The following is an 18364-nucleotide window of genomic DNA, read 5'->3' as shown; positions in this document are numbered from 1 at the left end:
AATTCACAGCGACAACCTTGGGCTGCAGCGACAGGCCACACACGCATCCCCCGGCTGGCTCTGCCCTACTCCCCTTCCCCAGACAGGTGTTGCTGCGGGTCCCTGCGCAGGCAGCAAAGCATGGGGGGGAGGGGGCATTTCTATTTGCCAGCCCCGCTTTCGAGTGTCAGGCAAGCCCTGGCCGGGCCGTTCCCAGACGCTGCAATGACAGTGCTTGGGGGGCGATTTGCGGCGGTCCGAGTTCGCCTCCAGGGACAAGGGGGGCTCGCCCCCTCCGCCGCAAAGACGCCGCGCTGCAGCGAAGCAGGACTGGCCCGGGCCCACGGGCAGGGGAAAGGCACCGGGGGCTCCCCCCCTCCCTTACCTTCAAGGCCGGCGGCGGGCGGGAAGCCGCTGCGGAGGCAGAAACGACCTTGCCAAGAAATTCATCCTCGGCGCAGCAAAGGCAGCTCCTCCGCGGGGCCCGCTCCGCTCCCGCCAGGCACGAACAGCTGGACGCGGAGCCGCGCGGGGAAGTGCGAGCCCCGCCCGGGAGCCAGCCAGGGGGCGGGCCGGGCTGCAGGTGCTGGGCGGCGCGTCGCGGAGCCGCCAGGCAGCCCGAGCCGAGAGCGCGGGGCAGGGGCCCGGGCAGCAGCAGCAGCAGCAGCTGCTCTCCCTGCTGCACGCGCGCCTCCCGTGGCCAGGGCCGGGGCTGAGCCTCTCTGCCCCCCCCCCCCCCCCAGACATAGTGACTCCCCCGCCCCCCCGGGAACAGGTACTGCCCCCACCTCTGCCATCCACCGCCACCTCCCCCCTACTGTCTGCCCCCTCTTCCCTGGGGATGGGGCCTGACCCCACACCGCCCAGCCCCTCCTTCCCCCATGGATGGGATTGAGCACCTCTGCCCCCCACCAATTGTCACAGGAACTGAGCCCCTCCACCCTCTCCCCCGGGAGCAGGGACTGAGCCTCCCCAAGCCAGCCACCCCCCTCCTCTTGGGCCGTGTCCACACTCAGGGGTTCTTTCGAAAAAAGTAGCCTTTTTTCGAAAGAACTTCCCCTGCATCCAGACTCAAGCCGCGTTCTTTCGAAATTATTTCGAAAGAACGCGGCTTTTCTTTCGATGGCGGTAAACCTCGTTTCACGAGGAAGAACGCCTTCCTTCGAAAGTTCTTCTTTCGAAGGAAGGCGTTCTTCAATGTAAAGAGGCTGCCTTCGAAAGAGAGCATCCAGACTCGCTGGGTGCTCTCTTTCGAAAAAGCGGATTTCCTCTATCGAAAGATCCGCCTGCAGTCTAGACGCGATCTTTCGAAAGAGGCTCTTTCGAAAGATGCTTTCAAAAGAGCCTCTTTCGAAAGAAGCCTGCAGTCTAGACACACCCTTGGAGACAGGGATAGAGCCACACTGGCCCCCTGCCATCCCTGCTCTCTGCACACATGGACACCTGTTCTCCTTCCACTGGAAGTGTCTGGCTGACCCGCCCCCTTCCTTGTTGCCTGCCCTCCCCTCTGTTGCCCTCCCCCTTTCTTATGTGCCTTATCTCCTCCACTTTTATTTTGTTTGGCACCTGATTTGCCCCTTCTTCCTTAGTTATCTCCCCCACAGTTTCACTCCATCCAATTAAAAAATCCCTGCTCTCTGCCCCTTTTCCCCCAGGGACAGGAACTGACCCATCTGTCCAACATGCTTGCCATCTGCCCTCCTCCTGGGGTAGGGACCAAGCCTTTGTGCCTCCCCCCCCCCCATGTCTGCCATCTGTCCCAGGGACAGGGACTTTTTAACCCAGCTGCCCCCACCTCTGCTTTCTATCTGGGAAGGTGGCCGAGGCCTCTTGTTTTCCATTTCCACCCTGTCTTGCTACTCCCCAATTGCTGCCACTATCCTTTGGGTGGGCGGGTAATTCAAGGGAGGTGCAAGTGTTTGGAGGTCTTGCTTCCCTGTGGCTATCCAGGTTCTCTCCCTCAGCCTGTTTGCCCCAGGACATGCCAGCCAGCTCCACTTGGGCACCCAGGGGTCCCCCTCCTGCCATCTGTCCCTAATGCTTTTCCCACCCATAGGAAGGAAGGCTTCAGGATGCACCCAGTGTATGTCTGTGGGGGATGGATTAGTGACACCTTCCCTGGCAGGAAATGTCAGATCATGGAGCTGCCCAAAGCAGCAACTGTGGAGGGGCTGCTGAGGGTGCTATGCCCAGGCATGCATCTTGGCTACTTTGCATCAACTGTTATGTCTGAGCAGTATCAATTCTCTCAAGCTTATAACAAGAAATGATCTGTATGTATTCTAGATACAGGTGGGTATAGGAGTGCAACAAAGCGGGAACTGCATTCACTCTGTATTCGCTCTGTTTGCCTTGTGGTGTTGTATGTGATTCTGCTGTCCAGTGCTGTTCTGTAATAGCACTATGTGTTTGTGCATGCCTCAGTTTCCCTGGGCGTGGCAATACTATCTAGACGAGGCGGGGGAGGCTGGCCATGACTCACTGTGGAAGAATGTGCAGTCTCTCATGCCCTGAGAACCAGGTGACAGCAGAAGCACCTTTGGCCCTGGAAAGGGAACAAAGAGGTAGGCGGAGCTGACTCCAGGTAGGGGACTAGGGCCTGGGGAGATGAGTCTCTCTCTCAGCTGGTTTTAGGAGGAGAGAGGAGGGATAGAGCAGGAAAGGGGGGGGAAACAGGGCACAGAGCCCTATCCCCAAGATGGATTGCACTGACTGCTCCTTGTTCCTGTAACAACAAGCCTATGCTACACTGCACCCCTGGGAACGAATAAACCTTCTGTTCTACTATCTGGCTGAGAGTCACATCTGACTGTGGATGGGGGTGCAGGGCCCAGTGACTTCCTCACACCCCCTGACAAGGCGGCCACCATTTTTTTGTGGGATGAAAATAACTTAAATTTCTTCTTACAGGTACTGTTGTATTGCACATGCCCTCTACCACCACCCCCACCCCCCACCGCCAGGAATGGCTCATGGCATTGAGGGGGTTGGGATTAGGGATGTTAACTAGCAATTAATTTGCTGGTCGAGTAGTCGATGGAATTTCCATCAACTACTCAACTGTCGATAAGCACTTCTGCATTCCGCCTTTGTAATGTACAAGAGCCCCAGTAAGGGCTTTTGTGCATTTCAAGGTTGGAATGCCACTTGGAGCCCAGGGCCAGCGAGACGTCCCACTGACTCCGGGCTCCATGCGGGCGCTTCTGCTTCGAAAAGCACAAAAGCCCCCGTTGAGGACTCTTGTCCATTTCAAAGCTGACATGCCGCTTGGGACCAGTGGGAACTCCTCAGCTGATCCCAGGTTCCGCGCGGTGCTTCTGCTTTGAAATGGTAGGTGGAGCCCGGGATCAGCGGGGGACTCCCCAGCTGGCCCTGGGCTCCACGTGGCACTGCTTCTTTGAAAGGCCATGAGGAGCCTGACACTGGACTCCCCATGGCATTCAAAGTGGCAGCGCCGCACAGAGCAGCTGACCCCGGCCTCCATGTGGTGCTGTCGCTTTTCAGTACCCACTTCTTCACACACACCCCTTGCTGCCTCTATGCTGTTGACTATCCTAGTTGGGATAGGAAGGTACCTAAAAGACATTTCAGTATGGTATGGAATGTGGGGGGCTCAGGGCAGGGGGCTGGGTTGTGGGAGGTGCAGGAGTCAGGGCAGGAGGTTAGGTTATGGGGGTGCAGGGCAGAGGTGTGAGGAGGCTCAGGCTGGGGTTTAGAGGGTGTAAGCAAGTGCAGGAGTCAGAGCAGGGAGGTATAGGGGCACTGTGCTGCCTAGTCATCCGAGCACCAGGGCCAGCTGAGAACTGAACTGCCTTGCTGTCTGAGTAACGGGATTAGAGCCTGGGTGTGCTGTGGTGACTCCAGCAACATCAGAGCCCAACTCGCAGCTAGCCAGTCCCTTACCCGTGCAATGCACCGAGGTGCACCCACCTTACTTTCTTCTTTGGGGAAGAGGGAGAGACTCATACATATAAAATTAATAATTATTTACCAGGGCTGCTTGTGCAAATTAGGAAAGCATGGCTGCAAAAAGCCACTTGCTAGCAGAGTTACAAAATTTACTTCTCAAATTGTGGTAAATGTGTATGTGCATACCGGTACAACTCGTACTGTGACTTTCATATACAAATCTGGTCTCCACTTTGAACATTCTGACATTTGCATGCATTCTGTAGTAATGACAAGCCTCCGGGTATACCCTCTGTACTTCAAAGCTGGGCTTAAAATTGTCTAAACATTTTAGATGGTATTTATTTTGCTCTTCCTACTAGTATGAAATTCTGTCTATTTCCTGCAAACAGGGACCGTCAGGGGTGATGTGTAGGGAAGCTTGAGGGGACACATGCCCTTTCCCCTCCAGCTCACCGAGTTTTGTCCCCTACATGTTGCTCCTGAGGTCCCTTTTTGCTCTGGGCACTGTGCAAATACACAGGGAAATGAATGAGATGCCCATTTAATCCTGGCTAGTGACCTGCACCCACATGCTTCAGAGGAAAGCAAGGAAGCAGAATCCCTCTAACATCAGTGCCAGTCTGACCTGGGGAAAAATTCCTTCCTCAGCCCATGCTTGGTGATCAGTTAGACCCAGAGCATGCAAATAAGGAATCACCATTGAGACCAATACATATAATAGTGTATTGTTACAAAAGAGTGACTAGAATGTTTTTTGAAGGTAATATAAGATGTTGAATAAGAAAAGTGTCACAGTTCAGGGATACTGCCCATGTGAACTCCTCCCCTCGTGTTGTCCACTCAGGTCAACCACTTTTAGGCTCTTGGTTGCTGAATCGTGTTTTAGCTGTACAATTGCATCTATCTCCCTCATTGGCAGTTTTCCAGATTGAAAAGTTCCCTGCCTTCACTGTGAATTCCCCAGCTAATCAACAAGGAATCTTGTGGCACCTTAGAGACTAACAGATTTATTAATTAAGTCATAAGCTTTGTGGGTAAAACCCACTTAATCAGATTAATTGGAGCTGAGTTTACAGAAGCATGAGTATATGCTATATCACAGGCAGCAAAGGAGGACAAGGTGGGAGCCGGTGCCCATGGGGAACTGGATTTTAAGCCGGTTTGCCCACCCACCGCTGTCTCCCAGAGACAGCAGTACTGGGGGCAGACGGAAGCTGGTGTTCAGGGGGAGCAAACTTAAAAGATAGAGAAGCAGCAGGATGGAGGGTGAGGGGCGCAGGCAGAAACTGGTACAAGCATGAAATTGGCTTTCAAGCTGGCTCCATGTGTGTATTGACTCCCATGGAGTCACCTGCCCTCCTCTGCCTTGCTGCTGCCTCTGATATCAGAGGCAGCAGCAAGGCAGAGGGGCAGGTGCAGCTGAGACACACAGTGAGCTGGCTTTTAAGTAGTCACTCTGCGTGTTCTAGCTCCGTGGAGCCACCTGTCCCCCTCTTGCTACCTCCCACAGAGGCAGTGGGGTGGTGGTAGTGGTAGATGGGACCTGGTGCTTAGGGGGAGCTGGCTTAAAAGCCAACTCCCTATGAGCACAGGCACCGCAGAACTGCCTGTCCTCTCCCATGCTGCTGCCTCTGTATGAGAGGCAGCAGTGCGGGGAAAAGGCCAGGCGGGAGCCAGTCTGCGCTCGGAGCCAGCTTTTAAACCAGCTCTCTGCATATGATGGCTCTGTGGAGCCACCTGCCCCACACATTGCTGCCTCTTTATCAGAGGCAGCAGAGTGGGGTATGCAAGAACCGGCGCTCATAGGGAATTGGCTAAAAACCTGGCCACACTGTGTGTAAATATGAAACTGCTAAAATTTCAGTTAGTTACACAAAAACATGATAGTTAACATTCCTAGACATAGTTTCCCACTTCAGATGTTACATAATATCCTACAATAACACTACCCTTTGCATTTTTACTACAGTGAACTCCTAAGATATTTAAACTTAATTGAATACTACGGGTTGTCCAGAATACTGCAGGAAATTGCTATACTTGTCACAGAAGGGTAGCAGAAATATGAGGTATAAAGTGTGTGGATAACTTGCTGAAAGAAATAAAAGGGATTCATGCTCATGGAAACATAGGATATGGAATAACTGAAAAAATTTCCAATGTAATGTAACCTCCAAGGAGATTACTTAGATTCCCAGGGCTCTGTCTGCTGGCAGCTCAGGGAGAGGCACACTGAGTTTGCCTTGGCTCCCCCTTCCTACCAGGGACAGAGTCCGCCCGGCAACCCATAGGGAGTGAGATGCCCCTCCCAGGGAGTTCTGGAGGGGAAGGAGGAGCTGTGGTGGGGGGTTCTGGAGCCAGCCAGGGCAAGGGGAGGGCTGACTGTGTGGGAGCTAGTAAGCCCCAGGCCTGCATGCAGGGTTCCCCCTGAGAACTAGCCTCTAGGGACCTGAAGGCAGGATCCCTCCGCTGGGTTTTATGTCTCCACTGTTGATGCCCAGTTTGTGGAGTTTGCTGGGAGGCTTCCCTAGCCAGGCTGAATTAGCTCTCTGGCTCCATGGGTGAGACCAGCCACCGCATGGTCAGCTCTGCTCTGTCTGCTGGTTCAGGGCTGCTGCCTGCTGTGTGTGTGTCTGAATGCTGGGGTAGGAGATTATAGTTTGAATTTTGGTGCAGTTGTGTGGCCTGCACCTTGAGCCCTGCACCCCTTTGTGGTGAGGAGAAATTCTGGGACCAAAGCAGCCTGACTCCTGCCTGAGGAGGATCCCTGCCAGAAGAGACCAGCCCCTCTGCAGTGACTGAGTCATCTCTCAACCTGAGGCTCATTCACGGAGTGTGTGAGTGAACCATCTTTTAGTTAGTCAGGGATTTTATAACCTGCTGCATATTAAACCTGTGGAGGGATTTACCACCTTCTCCCACTTGGGAGTCCTTTGGACTGTACTGGACCCAGTCAGCCCCACTGCTAAACCGCTGCAGAGAAGCAATTTGTGGTCATAAGTCATCAAGGGCCCCAACAAAGTATGTCTACCAATGGGACACTGACCTTACAGTTGCTGGGCACCGGTGACCCTAAAAATAGTGTTTTACCCTATTCTATTTGTCTCCTGTTTAATATAATTGTGTTTAATATAGTGTATGTGTTTGTGTATTTTCTGGGAGTCTCCAACTATCTGGCAAGTACGTGGGGATTCCCCTGGGTTAGAATTTTCCTCCCAAGCTGCCCTGGTGACCCTGCCAGGAAGCAGTGAGGGGGATGGAGGCACCGCCAAATAAATCAATTGGAAAAAATAAAATTGAGTGGGTGGCGGGATCCAGAAGAACCCAGACCTGTCCACCAAAACCTGTAAGCAGATTGACCTTAAAGAAGGTAACCAGGTGCTACAGTAACATTTTGGGTAATGAAAATCTATGTCAGTTTACACTGTTGAAGCTCGGGTCCTTTGTTTATTATAGTGTTTGTATCTTAGTTTTGTACACGTTCATTGTGAGATGCCTAATAATGAATACTGTCTTATAATTATATTCAATCATGTTTTATACAGCATATTTTGTGTCCTTTAAGAAAAATGGTTAAAAATATTGTGAAAAGTAAATGAAAACAACCCAAATGCGCACACTGTGTACCTGATCTTGCATTTCTTAATCAGGCATAAGTAGAGCCCTGCCCAGATACAGATGTGGATCTTCAGAAATGATCTGTAGATATCTGCAGCCACATTCATGGATGTGGATACCCAGGGATGTAAAATGGATAGCTGTGGATTTGTAGGGCTCTTGGCATAATTCCCATTGAGAATTGTGCTGAAAAACACCATAAACACAGTTTTTATTTATCAACAGTTAGGTTTCTGATGGTGTATTGGTTTCTCAGGCCCCCTTCTTAAGAACAAAATATAAGTGAATAAAGAAAAATATTCTCTTTGGAGTGGGAAGATAGTGTTGTCTTCTAATATGAAAGAGCTGTATTGTATGATGCCATATCTGTACCATTAGAGCCAGGTCCATTATGAAAGAAAACAGTATGTGAAGTGGTGTGGCATGTGCACTATCTCTGATCATGCACTCGCCATACAACCCAGGGAGTGCAGTAAATAGTCATTCCACGTGCTGCACAGCATCTCATGCTTCTTTCACCTTTCACATACTTAATGATCTGTACCAGGCATCTCATAAATGAATGCACAGTTCTGCCACAATAATAGCACTCTTACATCATTAGACTGGGACAGATAATGCAGCTTATGGGGAGGGAGAATGGGTACAGCTCACAGTTTTCTTCACGATTTTCTGAATTTCTCCCCTTAAACTTTCTGGCTTAAAAAAAAAAAACCCAACAAAAAACCATAAAATGAAAAATAAGCTAATGTGAGCAAAGTCTACATTTATTTAACGCCACTTTGTTATATTAATCCTTACACCAGTGACTACAGCTTCAGCAGTTATGTCACATTTCATTTTGAAATACTTGATGAAACAAAGTGCTACAACACCAGCGAGTTCTCAGATAGCCTCAGCATAGGTCTCCTGACAACTTCTGATTCTAGTTAGCTGCAATTTCCTTGTTATGATGGGAACTTTCTCGTCTCTGTCATTACACTTGCGTTGTTGGTTGTATAGTGCATTTACATGTGATTAATTCTACATTCTGTTATTTCCTTTTTACACGTTTTTCCTATTCAGTATTGTTCCTGCAAATGTGAAACATGCTGTATAAAACAAAACCTCATCTCATGAGTGGCTTATAACAATCATGTGATGAAATTTTCAGAGAGGTAGCTATTTAAGTCTGTAACTGGAAAAACTTAAAACAAACAACCAATAGTTTTGCAGAACCTTAGAGACTAACAAAAAATGTAGATGGTATCATGAGTTTCCGTGAGCACAACCCACTTCTTCAGATGAATGGAGTTTAAGGGGTTCAGTTTTCAAATAAATAGCACAGAGAGGGGATGGGAGAGAGAAGGGAAAAGGGGAAAGAAATTGTCAATTAGAGTGTCTATGCTAAATGAAGCTGATAAGACTACTTAGTACCCACTCTAAATACCCTTTGTTTGGTTTTTTTATGTCATCAGGATGTGAGAGGTAGTGAGCCATCCAGCCAAAGTCTTTATTTAGACTTCTGTTGTAGATATCAAACTTGTAAATTAAATTAAGTTCTGTAGCTTCCCTGTTGAAATTGGTCTAAAATAATATAGTGACAGCCAGACAAGTACCCAGACATCAGATGCTTCAAGATAGGCCCAACAAAGAAAACAGGACGCTACTTGTCATCACCTACAGCAGTGGTCTCCAACCTTTATAAGCATGAGATCACTTTTTAAATTTAAGTGCAATCCAAGATCTACCTCAGACCCAAATATCCTTGCCCCACCTAACTTGTGCCCCTTCTCAGAGGCCCTGCCCCTGCTCACTCCATCCTTCCCCCATCCTCCCTCACTTTCACCAGGCAGGGGCAGCAGGTTGGGGTGCAGGCTCTGATCTTGGATTAAGGGATTTGGAGTGTGAGAGGGGCTCTGAGCTGAGCTTGGGACAGGCAGTTGGGGGTACTGGTGGGGTGATGCAGGCTCTGGGAGGGTGTTTGGATGCAGGGGTGCTCAGGGCTAAGGCAGGGGTTTGGGATGCAGGAGGGGGTTCATGACTGGGCTAGGGTTTGAGGATGTGGGCTCTGACTGGGCACTGCTGACCTCAGGTGGCTTCTGGGTGGTGGTGCAGTGGGGCTAACTCACCCCTGCCATTGCCCTGCACCACTCCCAAAAGCAGCCAACAAATTCCTTCCCAAGCCCTGTTGTGCCCCCTCTCTCCTCTGTTGAGATAGGATACAGTGTGGAGAGGGAGCACCTTGACATCAGTGCCCCTCTTCTTCCTCCCCTGCTCATCAAGCAGGAGGCTCATGGGGGGGAGGGGGGAGGCAGTTCCAAGGCAAAGGGCAGGAGATGCTCAGCAGTAGGGGGAGGGGCAGTTGAAGTGCTGTGCTTGGTAGGCTCTTGACCAAACCAGTCAGAATCACCTGCCAGAGGCTCCAAGATCTACTAGTAGATCCCGATCTACTGGTTGGTGACCACTGACCTACAGGCCCCAACTTAAACTCCTCCAATGCATTATCAACAATCTACAACCTATCCTGGAAAATGATCTCTCACGCTCACAAGCTTGGGGGAAAGGCCAGTCCTCGCCTACAGACAACCCCCTCACCTCACACAAATTCTTTCCAATAACCACACAATACACCTCCATCATACTCATCCAGGAACCCACCCCTGCAATTAACTCTGATGCCATCTCTGTCCACACATCCATTCAGGAGGTATCATCACAGGACCTAACCATGTAAAGCACTACATCAGAGGCTCATACAACTGCACATCTACTAATGTGATCTATACCATCAAATGCCAGTAATGCCCCACTGCCATGTGTATTGGGCAGTATCTACGAGAAATAATTAATGGAGACAAATCAGATATTCAAAAAGGCAACACACAGAAACCTCTTGGGGTACATTTTAACTTGCCCGGGCACTCATCAATGGATCTCAAGGTCACCATATTGTTTCAAACAAATTTCAAAAGCCAGCTGGAGAGAGAAGCTACAGAACTTAATTTCATTTGCAGGTTTGATGCTACAACAGAAGTCTTAACAAAGATGTTGGCTGGATGGCCTGCTGCATTCCACATCCTAGTGACATAAAAAAACCAAACAAAGGGAACTTAGACTGGGTACTAAGAATTCTTATCAGCCTCATTTAGCAAGTAATAGAAATGTAGCCGTGTTAGTCTGGTGTAGCTGAAGCAAAATGCAGGACTATGTAGCACTGTAAAGACTTAACAAGATGGTTTATTAGATGATGAGCTTTCGTGGGCCAGACCCACTTCCTCAGATCAAATAGTGGAAGAAAATAGTCACAACCATATATACCAAAGGATACAATTTAAAAAAATGAACACATATGAAAAGGACAAATCACAAGATAGCTTCCCCAATTATCACCTCTAATACCATTAGCTCACAGACATCTAACTTTCCCCACCTCTAATATCATTAACTCACAGACACTTACCTTCCTTCCTTCCCCCCCCCCCCCGCATCCCTCTTCTGTTCTGAAATGTGATTTGTCCTTTTCATATGTGTTCATTTTTTTTATTGTATCCTTTGGTATATATGGTTATGACTATTTTCTTCCACTATTTGATCTGAGGAAGTGGGTCTGGCCCACGAAAGCTCATCATCTAATAAACCATCTTGTTAGTCTTTACAGTGCTACATAGTCCTGCATTTTGCTTCATTTAGCAAGGACATTCTAATTGTTTATTTCTTTCCCCTCCCCCTCAAACACTCCGGAACCCCCTGTCTTCACCTCCCCCACGACCCCAGCCCCCATACCCACACTCTCTCCAACCCTCTGCCCTGAGGCCCCCCCTCCACATTCCATCCCACACTTAAATTTCTTACAGGCACTGTCCTATCATGACCATCCCTCCCCCAGCCCTCCTTAAGGTGGGAGGGTTGCAAAATAGGGCAGTACCTGTAAGAAACTGAAGTTACTTTCACCCCTACTAGTGATAATTATTATGGCTAAAAACCCCTTGAGTTTTGGCAAAACTGTAACCTATCAGGCATGTGGAAGGAGGAGCTAAGCACAGAAATATAGAAGTATAATGGGGGAACAGATCAAAGCAACAGCCCATGTTTCTTGTCACAGAAGCCAGAACCATCTGCTTCAAAGGAAGGTGAAAGGTACCTTGCAGTGAAATAACTTATCCAGATGGGAGACTTCTTTCTAACCCCATTAATTAGAGTCTTGAAGCATAAAGCTTTACATTCTTAAGAACACTTTATCCAACTTGTAGTAATTGTGGGTGTTCATAGTCACCATATAAATATCTAATCCTCATTTGAATCCTACTAAGCTTTGGGCTCAGTGGACTCCCATGACAAGGAGTCACAGGATGATTGTCTCCTCTGAAAAACAGTTTATCTTTAATTTTTCACATTGCCAGTTCATGGCATGCTCCCTTGTTCTTGTATTATGAGGAAGCGTCTGGTTTACCATTTTAAACCCTTCTCCAATCCCCTCTTATCAATCTGTTCTCCACGCAAGCAAACCCAATTTTGTCAATTTTTTCTCATTTATGTTTTCCCTTTCCTATTACTAAGTCCAGATCTGTAATATTATTGTCATCAGACATTGCTACTGCTGTTTGTTATGTTAGCTCTGTTTATTAGAATGAATATGAGTTAGATCTTGAATAAATGCTTGTTGTCAAATGTGATGGCAGTTATTTTTAGAAACTGCATATAACTAGTAAAAACTGTTCTGCCTGAGTCTCTCACGAAGAACAGTTTATTTAGGTGTAGCTGTAAGTTATACTCAACAAGCAACAAAAGTATCCCAGTATTAAGAACCCTTTCTGTTTCTGCTATAACTTTATTTATAGGCAGGGTAACCAAAGTGGAATACGATATGATCTCAACATATTACTGAAAATTTTATAATTCCATTATTTTATGTATCTCTTTATACATCCGAACAGTTTTTAAATGCTATGGGGAATCAAGAAGAGGCTTCTATTGAGTAGACCATAGTGATGCCAGGACATTTTACAGGCTAGTTAGTTCATTTGGAACCCAGCCATCAGTATGGGTACTTAAGATTATTTGTTCCAATATGCATTACTTTGAATTAATCAGCAATGTATTTTATCAATCATGCACCTAGCTTTGCTGGCTCCACTCTCTTGTTATATGCAGTTCATTGTAGTTTGAACAAAACTTTCATTTTGTGCCATCTGCAAACACCTTTCTGTTCACCCCATTCATACGTATGAAAACACTGATGAAATAGATACTGATTATATTAAATTTGGTGTATTTAACATAAAGACATAGGCTGTGTCCAGACTCAGGGTTTTTTTTCGGAAAAAGTAGCCTTTTTCTGAAAAAACTTCACCTGCGTCTAGACTACAGCCGCGTTCTTTTGAAATTAAATCAAAAGAACGCGGCTTTTCTTTCGACGGAGGTAAACCTCATTTCACGAGGAAGAACGCCTTCTTTCGAAAGTGCTCTTTCGAAAGAAGGCGTTCTTGAATGTAAATAGGGCTTCTTCGAAAGAGAGCATCCAGACTCACTGGGTGCTTTCTTTCGAAATAGCGGCTTGCTTTTTCGAAAGTTCCGCGTGCAGTCTAGACGCTCTCTTTCAAAAGAAGCTCTTTCGAAAGAGCCTCTTTCGAAAGAGGCTTGCAGTCTAGACATAGCCATAAATCTGCTATTTTATCTGTATTTTGATCCAACTGAATAACATATATATTTTCTAATCGTTTAGTTTTAACTGTAGAGTTAATTTGGGGACTATTTTGTGTCCTTAACCCCACTCTGAAGTTCTACTTAGAAAAACAGAAAATTCTACTTTCTTTAGAGTTTTATACCACGCCAATCACCATAATTTTTGAGTATTTGATATATAGCAGTGGTCCCCAACCTTTTTGTGGCCAATAGCACATTCATGTTTTCAGAAGAGTGTGTGGGTGCCAACAATTTTTCAAGGCTTATTTTGTATTTATACATTAAATAATATGAAAACATCATATTTAATATATGAATCTATAAGATAAAAAAAGTAATTTTACATGTAAAAGGTATTAATTAAATTATTCAGCAATTACTCTTTCACCTTACCATGTGAATTTGCTATTTTCATATTAAATGTGAATTGGATAAATTTGATAGAAACTTAATATAGTTGGATAAGTTTTATGTTAATTATATTGTAATTCATTTTTAAACAAAATTCTGCATTAATAAAAAGGGGGGGGGGATGTCCAAATGTTGTTGAGCAAAAAAAGCACCCTCCCCCCCAAAAAAAATCATGGCACCTTTAAATCTCACACTCCTCATCCCTACTATGTCTCCTCCTCTTGCTCCATCAGCTCCCCTGGTGCCTGCTGCCCCCCAACCCCTCACCCACCTCTGCTGTCCTGACTCCTGCCCTTCTCACTGCCCTCAGCCTTCCTGAGACCTGCCCCCCTCCACCAGCCCTTCTCTCCCCTCTGTGCCCACTCCTCCAGTAGCCCCACTCTGATCATGTGAGCTACCCCCTCTCCTAACACCTCCCTCTACACACCTGCCCTGCCTCTCTCCTCTGGTGCTGGTCCCTCCCCTGCAGGTGTCTGCCCTTCTGCTTCACCCCCAGAATCCCCTGGCACCTGCACGTTCTCTTACCCCTGCACCCTCCTGGTGCCTCCCCCTTCCCTCACTGCCCCCTTTGCCCTCTTTTTCCCTGATGCCTACCCTCTCACCACCCTCTGCTCCTGTTTCCCTCATGCCCTCACACATGACTTGCTTGCTTCATCCCCGCCTTCCTCATGCCCACCCCTTCTTTCAAGCCTTCTCCCAGCACCTCCCCCCTCTAGCCCCAATGCCCTTACCCTCTCCTCTCCCAGCATCACCTTGTCCCCCCTCCCACTGACACCTGCCCTCCTGCCCTTTTCCTCATTGTCTCCACTTGCCCCCACACGCCTGGCATTTGTGTCTCCTCCATCCTGCCCCTTGGTGCCTTCCCCTTTCTTCTCCTGACCTGCCCCCCTCCCATCAGCACAAGCCCCTTCCTCTCCTACCCTTTTCCCCCCATTCTTCCCCTCCCCTGCCTTCCCTTCCCTTCTGCCTTCCAGTTTGCAGGGCTGGAGTCTGCTGCAATTGGGCCCCAGAAGTCCCTGCAGCCCAGGCTCCAGACCACGTGCCGGACCTGGAGCTGGGTCACTCGGCGTTCACAGCCCCGGCCCATGACAACACGACCGCCCCACCAGGTGCGCTCACCGCCGTCCCGCCTCTAGCCAGGCTTTGCTCCCCCACGCCCCACTTGGCACATCTCCTTCCTCCTCCTTCCCCAATCCACAGCTGGCCATTTTAAAAAACGGCGCCGCAACGCCACACTGACGTGGCACCACCCCCTCCACAGCACTGCATGTGACTTCACCCCCGGTGCAGCCCTGGCACCACCTGGATTGACGGCGCATGCTCACGCCTCTCGTGGCCATGCCCGCTTTCCCTTCCCCTGGCCCGGTACCTTTCCCGGCGGGGTCAGCTTGCCGGCCTCCTCATCAGAGTCCCTCAGCCCGATGGGGTCCTCTGGCAGGGCTGTAAGTGCCAGCAGCGCCCCTACCGGCTCCGGTGCAGGAGTGTGGAGCCCGGTGGCTCTGTCCCACCAGGCCAGTCCTCCCATGCATTAGGGTGTGCCTAATGCAGACTAGGTGGGTGCACATAAATGCCCCGGTGGGTGCCATGGCTCCCGCAGGCACCGCGCTGGGGACCACAGATATATAGGATGACCCTTTAAGTAAGCAAGGAAAATTAAATGTAACATTGTATAAGAAAAATGTTCATGTCTTAGACTAGATTCTGACTGTGCAGTGAATGGGGAGGGAGTAAGGAGCAGGACAACCTTGTATGGAAGTGGTTCTCAAACTGCAGTCTATGTCCTCAGTGGGGAGCCTGCACTGGTGCTCCAGCCTCTATCCCTCCGCTCCCACAAGGTTGGAGTGCCAGCTTCCCGCTGGGGGCAGGGCGGAGGGAAGAAAGTCTCACTGGATCTGGCTCCTGGGAAAGAGTGGAGCCAGAAGCGGCTCCGCATGCTGCTGCTCCCCCTCCCCCAGCCGGGAGAACAGCATCGCACAGGCACATTGCCTGGAGGCTTTCCCTGGTGCTCCTATTGGCTGGAATCTGGCCAATGGAAGCAGCAGGGGGCTATGGCCTGAGACACGGTGCCTGGGAGCAGCGGGGTGTAAAGGCAAGTAAGTGCCTCCCCTTCCCCTCATGCCCAAACCCTGCACCTCCACCCTCTCACACAAACCCCCACCGAGACCCGGCACCTTCAGTCTGTTCCTGCACTCTCCCTCTGGCCACACACTACACCTCCCTTGCTTCTGCTCCCTTTCCCCTTGACCAGACATACTACTCCCAGCCTGCTCCTGCAGCCTACCTCCCACCCAGACCTCACCCCCTCATGCCTAGATCCTGCTCCCCCATCTTTACCTCACTTGCTGGCAGCCCCATCCCACACAGTGAATCACTCATTTTTGGCCTCACCCCAGAGCCTAGGGGAATCCACAAAATCCACTAATGCTGGAAACCCAGAAGAGTTAATCTGGCCTATGGCAAGCCCTGAACCTCAGTCCTCCCTGTCCCTCCCCCTTCCCGGTTGGAATGCCAGGTGAGTGAGGTGTCTCAGTTGGGGGTCACATCAGTGAGGGTTAGAGGGTTTCAGGGTTGTTGGATTTTTTTGTGCTTCCCACTTGTGTAGTCCCCAACTGATTTTTCTGTGGGTCAGTGGTCCCTGACCCAAAAAGGTTCCCCTGCCCCGCCATAAATAAAGACAAAAGGTTTCAACATTGTGTTGGATATAAAGTAAAATATTAATTATATTTAAAATGAAGTTTGGTAAACTGACATGGGAAAGTTAAAGCACCTAATCTATTTAATACCTTTGCTTAATACTTCCTTTCTTACTGGTTAAGTTAAATCATTCTCCCCAGCTGCAGCACTAGCGAAATGGAAACTCACCGTTAATTACATAATGATGCCTGGGCCATTAGCAACTTGCATTGAGGGGGGTTGTATTGAAATGGAATGTACCTTTTCCTTTGAGGGGAGTGCAAGGCTGTTTCAAAAACCATTGCGCACATCCTGGCACCCTTTGTCCAAAAGTAGCCAGGGTGTGTGCAATCCCTCATGTACTAGGGAACTGAGGGGAATATCTTGCCCTACTGACATGCATCGTCCCCAATGCAAGGCTCTTCCAAACAAGCTCAGTCTAGCCCTTCATCCAAAAATTACACAATCATCACCATCTGTTCTGCCTGCTTTTCTTTAGAGTGCTGGTTTTGTGGAATGCAGGACATCTCTGCAGAGTGCTCATATTGCAGACTGAGACTTTGACCACAAGCTCAGCGAGTCTACAGAGGGGTAGCCATGTTAATCTGTAACTTTAAAAACAATGAGGTCCTGTGGCACCTTAGGCTACATTTAGACGGCAAACCTCTTTCGAAAAAGAACGTCTAGACTACAACCAGTACTTTCAAAAAAGCAAGCTGCTTTTTTGAAAGAGAGCACCCAGGCAATCTGGATGCTGTCTTTCGAAAAAGCACAGTTTGCATTACATAGCACCTTATTTTTAAAAGAGCACTTTCAAAAAAAAGGCATTCTTCCTCGTAAAATGAGGCTTTCCGTGGTCGAAAAAACTCTCTTCATATGGGACCTGTTCCAAACCCCTCATCATTGTAGTTAATTCGAACTAGTTTTTTAGTCTAGATGCGTTAGTTCGAATTAGCGCTGTAGTGTAGACATACCCATAGATAGATAGATAACTTTCATCAGCAAAACCCACTTATTCATATGACCTTGAGAGGAGACTTTTGGTAAGTTTGCTGGATAGTTCACAGCTACAATGCTTTTGCCCTTTTTTGTTTTTAAGTAGGGTCGGGGCACCAATCACTTTCTGTTGGCCCAATCCAACTCCCATAGGGTATGTCTACACTACAGCGCTAATTCGAACTAACGGATCCAGACTAAAAAAACTAGTTCGAATTAGCGTTTAGCCTAAAAGAGACTAAGCAAATGGTAAAATGAAGAGTAAATGCATGTGTGTGATTAAGTCAGCTCCCTAAATCACACATGTAGAATGTCTTCACAGGAGATTAGATGCTGGAGGATAACACTTTGCTGTTCTGGTGCTAAAATAATTGTATTACAAAAGGGCTAATCAATAGACATTTGAATGTTACTGTGATGATGACCATGCAAAGTGAACGAAAAATAACTCAGAAAGTTGTTTTTTTCCTGGGGTCAAATAAATTGTAATGTAATCCTACTGAGATTGTACAATTAGAATGGCTTCTTTTTGCTTCATTTATGTCAAAACCAGGAACTGATTTTTTAATAGGTCCCTCCTCTTACAATGTCTTCTAAGTGTGTAATTCCCCCCCACCATACCTTCTCCTTCCCTTCCTCCTGCCAGAGTGGGGAAACTTGGCAGCTCCTTCAAGGAAGGAAAAAGCTGTATTATTTCCAGTGCTTGGGAAGAGATGGTAACCATTTTCCTGCTAGGCACTAGACAGAATCTAGTCACCCAGCTATGTCTACATAGCAGCATTATTTCAGAATAACTGACATAATTCTAAAATAACATAGTGCGTGTCTACACTACACTACAAGCCTTTATTTTGAAATAATGTCGAGCTGGAGGACTTCTTACTCTGACTCCTGTAACCCTAATTTCATGAGGAGTAAGGGAAGTCAAAGGAAGAGTGTTCTTCCTTTGACTTCCTGCTGTGTAGATAATGCCAAAAGCCAAATTATGCTATTTTGAACTAAAACTACACAATTGACATAGCTGAAGTTGCGTTGCTTAATTCGACTTTATCCATCGTGTAGATGTGTCCCCAATGATAAACGCTACTACGAGCATACATATTACCTTGAG

General features: G+C 48.1%; 2 protein-coding genes across 4 annotated transcripts in view; both read right to left on the bottom strand.

Annotated features, from left to right (window-relative positions):
- FAM13A (family with sequence similarity 13 member A) overlaps positions 1-490 on the bottom strand; it is a 349887-nt gene extending 349397 nt beyond the window's left edge. The window contains exon 1 of the mRNA XM_075929587.2: positions 365-490. The gene's annotated coding sequence lies outside the window, so the exon portion shown is untranslated. The remainder of the gene's footprint in view (positions 1-364) is intronic.
- GPRIN3 (GPRIN family member 3) overlaps positions 1-18364 on the bottom strand; it is a 98248-nt gene that overhangs the window by 69257 nt on the left and 10627 nt on the right. The window contains exon 1 of one of the 3 annotated variants that reach the window (XM_089778083.1): positions 365-501. The exons of the other annotated variants lie outside the window; for them this stretch is intronic. The gene's annotated coding sequence lies outside the window, so the exon portion shown is untranslated. Of the gene's footprint in view, positions 1-364; positions 502-18364 lie in introns of those variants that run through there. 3 annotated transcript variants of the gene reach the window in all.

Source organism: Pelodiscus sinensis, chromosome 4, assembly GCF_052426305.1.
Source record: "Pelodiscus sinensis isolate ZL-2025 chromosome 4, ASM5242630v1, whole genome shotgun sequence".
Classification (NCBI taxonomy): domain Eukaryota; kingdom Metazoa; phylum Chordata; order Testudines; family Trionychidae; genus Pelodiscus; species Pelodiscus sinensis.
This window is presented reverse-complemented; position numbering and strand designations above follow the sequence as displayed.